At 47.1% G+C, this 12463-nt stretch overlaps 6 non-coding genes across 6 annotated transcripts; all 6 read left to right on the forward strand.

Moving 5' to 3' along the window:
- Positions 1-5929: 5929 nt before the first annotated feature.
- Positions 5930-6012, forward strand: TRNAL-UAG (transfer RNA leucine (anticodon UAG)). Its single transcript has one exon. It is a non-coding gene; the product is annotated as a tRNA-Leu (tRNA).
- A 632-nt stretch (positions 6013-6644) lies between these two features.
- Positions 6645-6727, forward strand: TRNAL-CAG (transfer RNA leucine (anticodon CAG)). The gene has a single exon. It is a non-coding gene; the product is annotated as a tRNA-Leu (tRNA).
- A 187-nt stretch (positions 6728-6914) lies between these two features.
- TRNAL-AAG (transfer RNA leucine (anticodon AAG)) lies at positions 6915-6997 on the forward strand. Its single transcript has one exon. It is a non-coding gene; the product is annotated as a tRNA-Leu (tRNA).
- A 1753-nt stretch (positions 6998-8750) lies between these two features.
- TRNAL-CAG (transfer RNA leucine (anticodon CAG)) lies at positions 8751-8833 on the forward strand. Its single transcript has one exon. It is a non-coding gene; the product is annotated as a tRNA-Leu (tRNA).
- A 190-nt stretch (positions 8834-9023) lies between these two features.
- TRNAL-AAG (transfer RNA leucine (anticodon AAG)) lies at positions 9024-9106 on the forward strand. Its single transcript has one exon. It is a non-coding gene; the product is annotated as a tRNA-Leu (tRNA).
- A 1738-nt stretch (positions 9107-10844) lies between these two features.
- Positions 10845-10927, forward strand: TRNAL-CAG (transfer RNA leucine (anticodon CAG)). Its single transcript has one exon. It is a non-coding gene; the product is annotated as a tRNA-Leu (tRNA).
- The last annotated feature ends 1536 nt before the right edge of the window (positions 10928-12463 follow it).

The raw sequence follows: 12463 nt of genomic DNA on the forward strand, positions 1-12463 counted from the left end.
GACTGGATGACGGAAAAAGCTAGGGTACCAATCTGGAGGCTCCGGCCGGAGACTTTGGAGGACCCGATATTCGGAGCGGCCCTGGAGGAGGGGTTGACACAATACTTCGCCAATAACGAGGGCTCCACGGGCTCTAGAGCAGTGGAATGGGATGCCTTCAAAGTGGTGATGAGAGGGCAGTGCATCACACAGTTCGTAGGCACGAGGCGGGTGCTGCTGACCGACCTAGAGAGGGCAGACGCCAAGCTGAGGGCAGCGGAGAGGGACCGACCAGGCAGGCCGGAGCTGCAGGACACGGTGAGCTCGGCCAGGGAGGCGGTAGCGGCTGAAGTGGAGAGACTACGGGCTTACGATTACCGAGCATACATGCTGAGATCTCATGTAGAAGGCGACCGATCGGGCACTCTGCTGGCATGGCTCTCCAACCCCACGAAACGCTGCGCCCCTATCTTGCAACTTGCCGGGGAGGGGGGTAATATGTCCTACACCCAGTCGGCCATAGTGGACGGCTTTCAGCGATACTATGAGACGCTCTATAGTAGCACCCCGGGCGACCGGGAAATGGAGGCGGAGGCTTTCCTGGATGACCTTACCCTACCGCGCCTGGAAGACGAGCAAGCGACGGACTTGGGAAGGGACATCGAATTAGGGGAAATCCGAACAGCTATTAAGTCCATGGCCCGTAATAAGACGCCGGGTATAGATGGCCTGCCCATCGAGTTTTATGGCAAATATGTTGACGCCTTAGCGCCGCGGCTTCTGGCTGTGTACAAAGAGGCGAGGACCGCGGGTCGCCTCCCCCCATCGATGCGGGAAGCGATAGTCATCCCGCTACTGAAACCTGGCAGGGAAGGTAGTAGTCCGGCCTCCTATAGGCCGCTCTCGATGCTCACGGTCGACTATAAAATCTTGAGCTCTATACTGGCATCGAGACTCCTACCGCACATGACCGCCCTGGTCCACGAGGACCAGAACGGCTTTATCCCTACCCGGAACACGACGCTGAACATTAGACGGCTTATCCGACTCATGGAAGACCTGCGGGAGGGGAATGGAACTCCACTTGCCCTCTCGGTCGATATCGAAAAAGCGTTCGATAGCCTGGAGTGGGATTATCTATATGCAGTTATGGCGCGATTCGGGCTGGGCGCAGGATATATCCGGTGGACGCAAGTGCTTTACACGGCGGCCGTAGCGAGAGTGCGGGTTGGATCCCTGGTGTCCCACCAATACCCAGTGGAGAGGGGCACCCGGCAGGGTTGCTCTCTGTCCCCGTTACTGTTCGCTTTAGCGATCGAACCGCTGGCTATGGAAGCCCGCAGGGGGCGATACTTCGCAGGTGTGCAAACTGATGACGGGCGACAGTTTATCTCGCTGTACGCCGATGATCTCCTGCTGTTCCTGGACAACGACGCGACTGAGCTTGTGGGGGCGGAGGAGCTGCTAGGGCGTTTTGGAGACCTCTCGGGCCTCAGAGTTAACTGGGCGAAGACGAGCCTCTTCCCACTGAGGGAGGACGTGGTCCGCCCAGAACACAGGCCGCTGCTTCGTTGGGAGCCGACTTGTCTCCACTATCTTGGAGTATACGTCTACCACACAGCGACGGCTTTATTCGAGGGCAATGTGGAGAGATGCGTCAGGGGGCTGAAGGGTAGCATGGCGTTCTGGGCCACACTTCCGCTATCCATTGCTGGTAGGATAGCGCTGCTGAAAATGGTGGCCCTCCCGAGGCTGCTATATTTCTTCCGAACGCTTCCGATCTGGATCCCCAGCTCCTTTTTCCGCCGACTTCGCTCCCAGCTCACTTCATTCCTGTGGGGGACGGGCAGATGTAGAGTGGCGCTGGCGACGCTCACCCGCCCGAAAGATGAGGGCGGCTTGGCGCTCCCAGACTATGAGCTCTATTATCTCGCTGCCCAATTGCAGATCTTCACGCAGGAGGTGGCTCGGGTTTACCGAGGCCCGGAGGATACACGACAGCGGGGCACGCCACGACACATACTAGCCTATATTGCGCTAGGACAGAAACTCGCCACCCGGGATCTGTCCCTTGAACAGGATACATTTCGGCGTTGCTGGAACAGGGCGCGGAGGCGGGCAGGGATTCAGCACCCCTATGCCCCGGAGATGCCACTGGGCATGCTGACAGCATTGCCCCATGGAGGCGATTGGTCCCGACTGCAGCAGTGGGAGGAGGTAGGCATACAGGTGATAGGGGACCTCTTCGAAAACGGGGAGCTCCTCCCGTACTCGGCCCTCCAGGAACGCTTTGACCTCCCACGCGGGGGCTATCTCCTTCATGCTGCTGTGACGAGAGCAATGCAGAAGCACTGGGGACTGGGACTGGCGGAGCCGGAGACGGCCATGGCGTGCCAATACACCATGATGGCGGCGGGAACGGTGAAAGCGGTATCTTGCTTATACAACAGAATGCTCCACGAGCGCCTGCCGCCTCTCGATGCACTGAAACTCAAATGGGAAATTGACCTAGGTAAACCCATCCCAGACACGGCGTGGGCGCAGCTGGTGCGGAGGGCACGCAATAGCACGAGGAATGCTCGTTTCCAAGTTATCCATTATTACATACTGCACAGGGCGTACATGACCCCTGGGAGAATCCTGAGATACTTTGGTGCGACTGAAGCGAGGTGCCCCCGCTGCGCGGCTGATGGAGCCGAGCTGGTGCATATGCTCTGGTCATGCCCGGCCCTGTCGGATTATTGGCGAGCCGTGGGGGAATCCATGAACGAGGTGACGGCCCGGACTGTTGACTTTGATGCAGCGGCGTGCATCCTGCATTGGTTTCCACACACCCCCCAAAACAAGCTCTCGAGCAAGTTCATAGATATGGGTTTGATGGTAGCCAAGCGCGAGATAACCAGACACTGGAAGGCTAGGGCGAGCCCGACGTATAGGAGGTGGTACAATGAATTCCTGAAGTGGGCGGCCTGCGATAGCACGCATAGGTATCAGATGGCGCGCAGAACAGCCAATGAGAGAGCGCTAGAACAAGCAACGGCCTGGGAGGTAATGGTACAAGGCCTCAGGGATAGTGGGATAGAGGATGACGGGGAGGGCCTAGACGCGGCAGGGGTCAGCACAGTACAATAATCTGGTGTTCATAGGACCGATGAAGGGGAAAGCCTGGTACCTGAGATTGGAGTTACGCAACGGGAGGTTCCTGAGCGGATGATGGGGGGGAGGAGGGGAGGGGGGGGGAGGGGTAAGGGGTTTGGGGACTGAGGGGCAAGTTGGGGGGGGAGTTCGGGGTTTCATTAAGGCGAGGACAGACAAGTAGGCACACACACTAATCCGAGTCCATACTCCTGAGGAAGACCAACCAGGCATGGGGGTGCGAATTTACTGCCGCCGCCCGGCCCCCGGGATGTGGGCCTGCAGGCTGTGTACACGAGAAGTGGATGAACCTGACTATAGCACTGTGAATGATTCTGAATATGTGCGACTATTGGCCTGTGTAAAGTGTGTCTACAATAAAAATTACTTTAACAAAAAAAATGAATTTGCATAAACTGCCCCACCTTCTGCCTTCCTACTTCCTGAGCAGTAGTTGTTTGTGTATAGAGAGAGAGGTCGCAGGCAAGGTAATTTTGTGAGTAGGATGCAGAGCCCTAAATAGCTGGTGAGAGGTATAAGTTATTCTAAAAGCATAAAAACAGTACACCTGTGAAATGAAATGCTTTCATATGTGATCTACTGTGTTTATTGTCCTGTGCAAAAAGTTGCACCTTATGTTTGAAGGTTGAAATTATTTCAAGCTTGCATGGACGCAGACATTTCTGGGTGACTTTTATACATTTCTTAGGAGTCTTCACTGTCCGAATGGCCGAGTGGTCTAAGGTGCTGTGTTTAGGCCGCAGTCTCCTCTGGCGGCGTGGGTTCGAATCCCACTTCTGACATGACTTTTGGAGATATAATCTTCTTCATCAGGATAACATCTGATGGAAGTTGCATCTGTTCGTCTTCACCTGGGACGTTATAACATCCTCGTAGAGTCAAGAGAGCTTGGGTTTCTCATATATTTCTGTTGTACAAAGTCTTGCTGATAAAGTGCAATCCTTACCAAATGATTTTAGGACACATGTAAGAGCTTATCTAGAAGAGTATGCTCTTGTATTCCCTGGCCAGCCAGGCCATGCAAATTTGGAAGAATGCCAAGCACCTGGTAGACAGCTGGACTCCAGCACACTTACAGCAATTTCCTCAGGGCTGTGATCAGGGGCTGCTTAGATTTGCGTATTCCACCCTATGTTGTGACATTGAGATCCCTTGTTGAATTTGCTTTAGTCAGCCAAGATGTGACTGTTGACTCAATTTCAAAGCAGCTTTGGGCCGTTCAAGTGGCTGGTGAATAGCACTTTCTCTTTGTACGCTTTAAAGGTCTAAAGAGTTCTTCATAGGTACTGCTCTGTATGGATTGTTCAAAGATCTGTTGGAAATGCTTATATTGGGATAAATAAATTGAGGGCATGCCTTTTCGGTACCAAACTTGCATGGCTGTCTGGCTTGTGGAAGGTGCTACAAATGCAAGTCAGGAAGGCCGAGTGGTCTAAGGCACTGCGTTCAGGTCGTAGTTTCTTCTGGAGGCGTGGGTTCAAATCCCACTTCTGACAAACCTGTGTTTAATCTTCTTTTTTCTTGAGGGAGAAAATCAGATCATTTGCCTCACATGGGCTTATATGGGTGTCTTTTGGAAAAGTGCAGTGAGTTTTTTCTTGCTATAGCCACTCATGGCCTAAGATGTGTGTTGTTTTTTGTTCACAATATCTTTCTCACTATGTAGATGGACAAGCAACATGTGGTCAGGATGGCAGAGTGGTCTAAGGCGCTGCATTAAGGCCGCAGTCTCTCCTGGAGGCGTGGGTTAGAATCCCACTTCTGACAAAACTTTAAGTCCATTTTGTCTCTGCGTTCCTTCAGAATCTCAGCTAAAAATTGACAGTGCATATAATATCTGAATAAGTACCAAACTTCAGTTTCAACTGCAAATGAATTTGCCCAATTGTGTCTTCAAGCTCATATAATATTCTTCTAGCACTAGTGGTGTTTTATGTGTTTTTTGGGGGGGTTCCTAAAAAATCCCTTTTATTGAAGAAATGGCTTACATTCAGTCTTGTGATATTTTTGGTTTCCAATAAGTAGATTTTTAATTTTATGTAACCTCATTTTCTAATGCTCCATTCAAGAGATGTTTCCACTATGAAATGAAGAGCAAGGGGAAAGAGCACGAATGATAGAGCGAGTGAGTGAGATGTGGTGTTGAGGAAGGAGAGAATGAAACAAAGACAGAGTGAGTGAACGGCAGGTAGGCATAGAAGAGGAGACTAGAAGTGAAGGTGACTTGCTTTTCCCTGCTTTTGACCTCCCACCCATCTCAAACCAATCACAAACATACCTTCTATGCAACGTTGGTATGCAGAACTTCACTCCTCAGCCAGTGAGGGTGAGTCCCAAGCCAGGGGCTAGAGAGCAAAAGAATGGATGTGCTCAGACGTTCCTTGCTAGGGACAGTTGATCTGAAATAAGGCCTGCTCTCTTGTTTCCAGCAAGGATCTAGAAATTCTGCATGAATCTGCAAGGCACATTGACAGCACAAATTTGCATAAACTGCCCCACCGTCTGCCTTCCTACTTCCTGAGCAGTAGTTGTTTGTGTATAGAGAGAGAGGTCGCAGGCAAGGTAATTTTGTGAGTAGGATACAGAACCCTAAATAGCTGGTGAGAGGTATAAGTTATTCTAAAAGCATAAAAACAGTACACCTGTGAAATGAAATGCTTTCATATGTGATCTTCTGTGTTTATTGTCCTGTGCAAAAAGTTGCACCTTGTGTTTGAAGGTTGAAATTATTTCGGGCATGCATGGACGCAGAAATTTCTGAGTGACTTTTATACATTTCTTAGGACTCTTCACTGTCAGGATGGCCAAGTGGTCTAAGGCGCTGTGTTTAGGCCGCAGTCTCCTCTGGAGGCATGGGTTCGAATCCCACTTCTGACATGACTTTTGGAGATATAATCTTCTTCATCAGGATAACATCTGATGGAAGTTGCATCTGTTCATCTTCACCTAGGACGTTATTCCGTCCTCGTCTAGTCAAGAGAGCTTGGGTTTCTCATATATTTCTGTTGTACAAAGTCTTGCTGATAAAGTGCAATCCTTACCAAATGAGCTTATGACCCATGTAAGAGCTCATCTAGAAGAGTCATTCTCTTGTATTCCCTGGCCAGACAGGCCATGCAAATTTGGAAGAATGCCAAGCACCTGGTAGACAGCTGGACTCCAGCACACTTACAGCAATTTCCTCAGGGCTGTGATCAGGGGCTGCTTAGATTTGCGTATTCCACCCTATGTTGTGACATTGAGATCCCTTGTTGAATTTGCTTTAGTCAGCCAAGATGTGGCTGTTGACTCAATTTCAAAGCAGCTTTGGGCCGTTCAAGTGGCTGGTGAATAGCACTTTTTCTTTGTACGCTTTAAAGGTCTAAAGAGTTCTTCATAGGTACTGCTCTGAATGGATTGTTCATAGATCCGTTGGAAATGCTTATAATGGGATAAATAAATTGAGGGCGTGCCTTTTCGGTACCCCACTTGCATGGCTGTCTGGCTTGTGGAAGGTGCTGCAAATGCAAGTCAGGATGGCCCAGTGGTCTAAGGCGCTGCGTTCAGGTCGCAGTCTCTTCTGGAGGCGTGGGTTCAAATCCCACTTCTGACAAACCTGTGTTTAATCTTTTTTCTTGAGGGAGAAAATCAGATCATTTCCCTCACATGGGCTTATATGGTTGTCTTTTTGGAAAAGTGCAGTGAGTTTTTTTTCTTGCTATAGCCACTCATGGCCTAAGATGTGTGTTTTTTTTGTTGGCACTATCTTTCTCACTATGTAGATGAACAAGCAACATGTGGTCAGGATGGCCGAGTGGTCTAAGGCGCTGCGTTAAGGCTGCAGTCTCTCCTAGAGGTGTGGGTTCGAATCCCACTTCTGACAAAACTTTAAGTCCATTTTGTCTCTGCGTTCCTTCAGAATCTCAACTAAAAATTGGCAGTGCATATAATATCTGAATAAGTACCAAACTTCAGTTTCAACTGCAAATGAATTTGCCCAATTCTGTCTTCAAGCTCGTATAATATTCTTCTAGCACTAGTGGTGTTTTATGTGTTTTTTGGGGGGTGCCTAAAAATCCCTTTTATTGAAGAAATGGCTTACATTCAGTCTTGCGATATTTTTGGTTTCCAATAAGTAGATTTTTAATTTTATGTAACCTCATTTTCTAATGCTCAATTCAAGAGATGTTTCCACTATGAAATGAAGAGCGAGAAGAAAGAGCACAAATGATAGAGCGAGTGAGTGAGATGGGGTGTTGAGGAAGGAGAGAATGAAACAAAGACAGAGTGAGTGAACGGCAGGTAGGCATAGAAGAGGAGACTAGAAGAGGAGACTAGAAGTGAAGGTGACTTGCTTTTCCCTGCTCTTGACCTCCCACCCATCTCAAACCAATCACAAACATACCTTCTATGCAACGTTGGTACGCAGAACTTCACTCCTCAGCCAGTGAGGGTGAGTCCCAAGCCAGGGGCTAGAAAGCAAAAGAATGGATGTGCTCAGACGTTCCTTGCTAGGGACAGTTGATCTGAAACAAGGCCTGCTCTCTTGTTTCCAGCAAGGATCTAGAAATTCTGCATGAATCCGCAAGGCACATTGACAGCATAAATTTGCATAAACTGCCCCACCTTCTGCCTTCCTACTTCCTGCGCAGTAGTTGTTTGTGTATAGAGAGAGAGGTCGCAGGCAAGGTAATTTTGTGAGTAGGATACAGAACCCTAAATAGCTGGTGAGAGGTATAAGTTAATCTAAAAGCATAAAAACAGTACACCTGTGAAATGAAATGCTTTCATATGTGATCTTCTGTGTTTATTGTCCTGTGCAAAAAGTTGCACCTTGTGTTTGAAGTTTGAAATTATTTCAAGCTTGCATGGACGCAGAAATTTCTGAGTGACTTTTATACATTTCTTAGGACTTTTCATTGTCAGGTTGGCCGAGTGGTCTAAGGTGCTGTGGCTAGTCTGCAATCTCCTCTGGAGGCATGGGTTCGAATCCCACTTCTGACATGACTTTTGGAGATATAATCTTCTTCATCAGGATAACATCGGATGGAAGTTGCTTCTGTTCGTCTTCACCTGGGACGTTATTCCGTCCTCGTCTAGTCAAGAGAGCTTGGGTTGGTCCTATATTTCTGTTGTACAAAGTCTTGCTGATAAAGTGCAATCCTTACCAAATGAGCTTAGGACCCATGTAAGAGATCATCTAGAAGAGTCATGCTCTTGTATTCCCTGGCCAGCCAGGCCATGCAAATTTGGAAGAATGCCAAGCACCTGGTAGACAGCTGGACTCCAGCACACTTACAGCAATGTCCTCAGGGCTGTGATCAGGGGCTGCTTAGATTTGCGTATTCCACCCTATGTTGTGACATTGAGATCCCTTGTTGAATTTGCTTTAGTCAGCCAAGATGTGGCTGTTGACTCAATTTCAAAGCAGCTTTGGGCCGTTCAAGTGGCTGGTGAATAGCACTTTCTCTTTGTACGCATTAAAGGTCTAAAGAGTGATTCATAGGTACTGCTCTGTATGGATTGTTCAAAGATCTGTTGGAAATGCTTATAATGGGATAAATAAATTGAGGGCATGCCTTTTCGGTACCCCACTTGCATGGCTGTCTGGCTTGTGGAAGGTGCTGCAAATGCAAGTCAGGATGGCCGAGTGGTCTAAGGTGCTGCGTTCAGGTCGCAGTCTCTTCTGGAGGCGTGGGTTCAAATCCCACTTCTGGCAAACCTGTGTTTAACCTTCTTTTTTCTTGAGGGAGAAAATCAGATCATTTCCCTCACATGGGCTTATATGGTTGTCTTTTTGGAAAAGTGCAGTGAGTTTTTTTCTTGCTATAGCCACTCATGGCCTAAGATGTGTGTTGTTTTTTGTTCACACTATCTTTCTCACTATGTAGATTAACAAGCAGCATGTGGTCAGGATGGCCGAGTGGTCTAAGGCGCTGCGTTAAGGCCGCAGTCTCTCCTAGAGGTGTGGGTTCGAATCCCACTTCTGACAAAACTTTAAGTCCATTTTGTCTCTGCGTTCCTTCAGAATCTCAGCTAAAAATTGGCAGTGCATATAATATCTGAATAAGTACCAAACTTCAGTTTCAACTGCAAATGAATTTGCCCAATTCTGTCTTCAAGCTCGTATAATATTCTTCTAGCACTAGTGGTGTTTTATGTGTTTTTTGGGGGGTGCCTAAAAAATCCCTTTTATTGAAGAAATGGCTTACATTCAGTCTTGCGATATTTTTGGTTTCCAATAAGTAGATTTTTAATTTTATGTAACCTCATTTTCTAATGCTCCATTCAAGAGATGTTTCCACTATGAAATGAAGAGCGAGGAGAAAGAGCACAAATGATAGAGCGAGTGAGTGAGATGGGGTGTTGAGGAAGGAGAGAATGAAACAAAGACAGAGTGAGTGAACGGCAGGTAGGCATAGAAGAGGAGACTAGAAGTGAAGGTGACTTGCTTTTCCCTGCTCTTGACCTCCCACCCATCTCAAACCAATCACAAACATACCTTCTATGCAACGTTGGTACGCAGAACTTCACTCCTCAGCCAGTGAGGGTGAGTCCCAAGCCAGGGGCTAGAAAGCAAAAGAATGGATGTGCTCAGACGTTCCTTGCTAGGGACAGTTGATCTGAAACAAGGCCTGCTCTCTTGTTTCCAGCAAGGATCTAGAAATTCTGCATGAATCTGCAAGGCACATTGACAGCATAAATTTGCATAAACTGCCCCACCTTCTGCCTTCCTACTTCCTGCGCAGTAGTTGTTTGTGTATAGAGAGAGAGGTCGCAGGCAAGGTAATTTTGGGAGTAGGATACAGAACCCTAAATAGCTGGTGAGAGGTATAAGTTAATCTAAAAGCATAAAAACAGTACACCTGTGAAATGAAATGCTTTCATATGTGATCTTCTGTGTTTATTGTCCTGTGCAAAAAGTTGCACCTTGTGTTAGAAGTTTGAAATTATTTCAAGCTTGCATGGACGCAGAAATTTCTGAGTGACTTTTATACATTTCTTAGGACGCTCACTGTCAGGTTGGCCGAGTGGTCTAAGGTGCTGTGTCTAGTCTGAAATCTCCTCTGGAGGCGTGGGTTCGAATCCCACTTCTGACATGACTTTTGGAGATATAATCTTCTTCATCAGGATAACATCTGATGGAAGTTGCATCTGTTCGTCTTCACCTGGGACGTTATTCCGTCCTCGTAGAGTCAAGAGAGCTTGGGTTTCTCATATTTCTGTTGTACAAAGTCTTGCTGATAAAGTGCAATCCTTACCAAATAAGCTTAGGACCCATGTAAGAGCTCATCTAGAAGAGTCATGCTCTTGTATTCCCTGGCCAGCCAGGCCATGCAAATTTGGAAGAATGCCAAGCACCTGGTAGACAGCTGGACTCCAGCACACTTACAGCAATTTCCACAGGGCTGTGATCAGGGGCTGCTTAGATTTGCGTATTCCACCCTATGTTGTGACATTGAGATCCCTTGTTGAATTTGCTTTAGTCAGCCAAGATGTGGCTGTTGACTCAATTTCAAAGCAGCTTTGGGCCGTTCAAGTGGCTGGTGAATAGCACTTTCTCTTTGTACGCTTTAAAGGTCTAAAGAGTTCTTCATAGGTACTGCTCTGTATGGATTGTTCAAAGATCTGTTGGAAATGCTTATAATGGGATAAATAAATTGAGGGCATGCCTTTGCGGTACCAAACTTGCATGGCTGTCTGGCTTGTGGAAGGTGCTGCAAATGCAAGTCAGGATGGCCGAGTGGTCTAAGGCGCTGCGTTCAGGTCGCAGTCTATTCTGGAGGCGTGGGTTCAAATCCCACTTCTGACAAACCTGTGTTTAACCTTCTTTTTTCTTGAGGGAGAAAATCAGATCATTTCCCTCACATGGGCTTATATGGTTGTCTTTTTGGAAAAGTGCAGTGAGTTTTTTTCTTGCTATAGCCACTCATGGCCTAAGATGTGTGTTGTTTTTTGTTCACACTATCTTTCTCACTATGTAGATGGACGAGCAACATTTGGTCAGCATGGCCGAGTGGTCTAAGGTGCTGCGTTAAGGCTGGAGGCGTGGGTTCGAATCCCACTTATGACAAAACTTTAAGTCCATTTTGTCTCTGCGTTCCTTCAGAATCTCAGCTAAAAATTGACAGTGCATATAATATCTGAATAAGTACCAAACTTGTTTCAACTGCAAATGAATTTGCCCAATTCTATCTTCAAGCTCGTATAATATTCTTCTAGCACTAGTGGTGTTTTATGTGTTTTTTGGGGGGTGCCTAAAAAATCCCTTTTATTGAAGAAATGGCTTACATTCAGTCTTGTGATATTTTTGGTTTCCAATAAGTAGATTTTTAATTTTATGTAACCTCATTTTCTAATGCTCCATTCAAGAGATGTTTCCACTATGAAATGAAGAGCAAGGGGAAAGAGCACAAATGATAGAGCCAGTGAGTGAGATGGGGTGTTGAGGAAGGAGAGAATGAAACAAAGACAGAGTGAGTGAACGGCAGGTAGGCATAGAAGAGGAGACTAAAAGTGAAGGTGACTTGCTTTTCCCTGCTTTTGACCTCCCACCCATCTCAAACCAATCACAAACATACCTCCTATGCAACGTTGGTATGCAGAACTTCACTCCTCAGCCAGTGAGGGTGAGTCCCAAGCCAGGGGCTAGAGAGCAAAAGAATGGATGTGCTCAGACGTTCCTTGCTAGGGACAGTTGATCTGAAACAAGGCCTGCTCTCTTGTTTCCAGCAAGGATCTAGAAATTCTGCATGAATCTGCAAGGCACATTGACAGCATACATTTACATAAACTGCCCCACCTTCTGCCTTCCTACTTCCTGAGCAGTAGTTGTTTGTGTATAGAGAGAGAGTTCGCAGGCAAGGTAATTTTGTGAGTAGGATACAGAACCCTAAATAGCTGGTGAGAGGTATAAGTTATTCTAAAAGCATAAAAACAGTACATCTGTGAAATGAAATGCTTTCATATGTGATCTTCTATGTTTATTGTCCTGTGCAAAAAGTTGCACCTTGTGTTTGAAGGTTGAAATTATTTCAAGCTTGTATGGATGCAGAAATTTCTGAGTGACTTTTATACATTTCTTAGGACTCTTCACTGTCAGGATGGCCGAGTGGTCTAAGGCGCAGTGTTTAGGCCGCATTCTCCTCTGGAGGCGTGGGTTCGAATCCCACTTCTGACATTACTTTTGGAGATATAATCTTCTTCATCAGGATGACATCTGATGGAAGTTGCATCTGTTCGTCTTCACCTGGGACGTTATTCCGTCCTCGTAGAGTCAAGAGAGCTTGGGTTTCTCATATATTTCTGTTGTACAAAGTCTTGCTGATAAAGTGCAATCCTTACCAAA

This window comes from Lissotriton helveticus, chromosome 8 (assembly GCF_964261635.1).
Source record: "Lissotriton helveticus chromosome 8, aLisHel1.1, whole genome shotgun sequence".
Classification (NCBI taxonomy): Eukaryota; Metazoa; Chordata; class Amphibia; order Caudata; family Salamandridae; genus Lissotriton; species Lissotriton helveticus.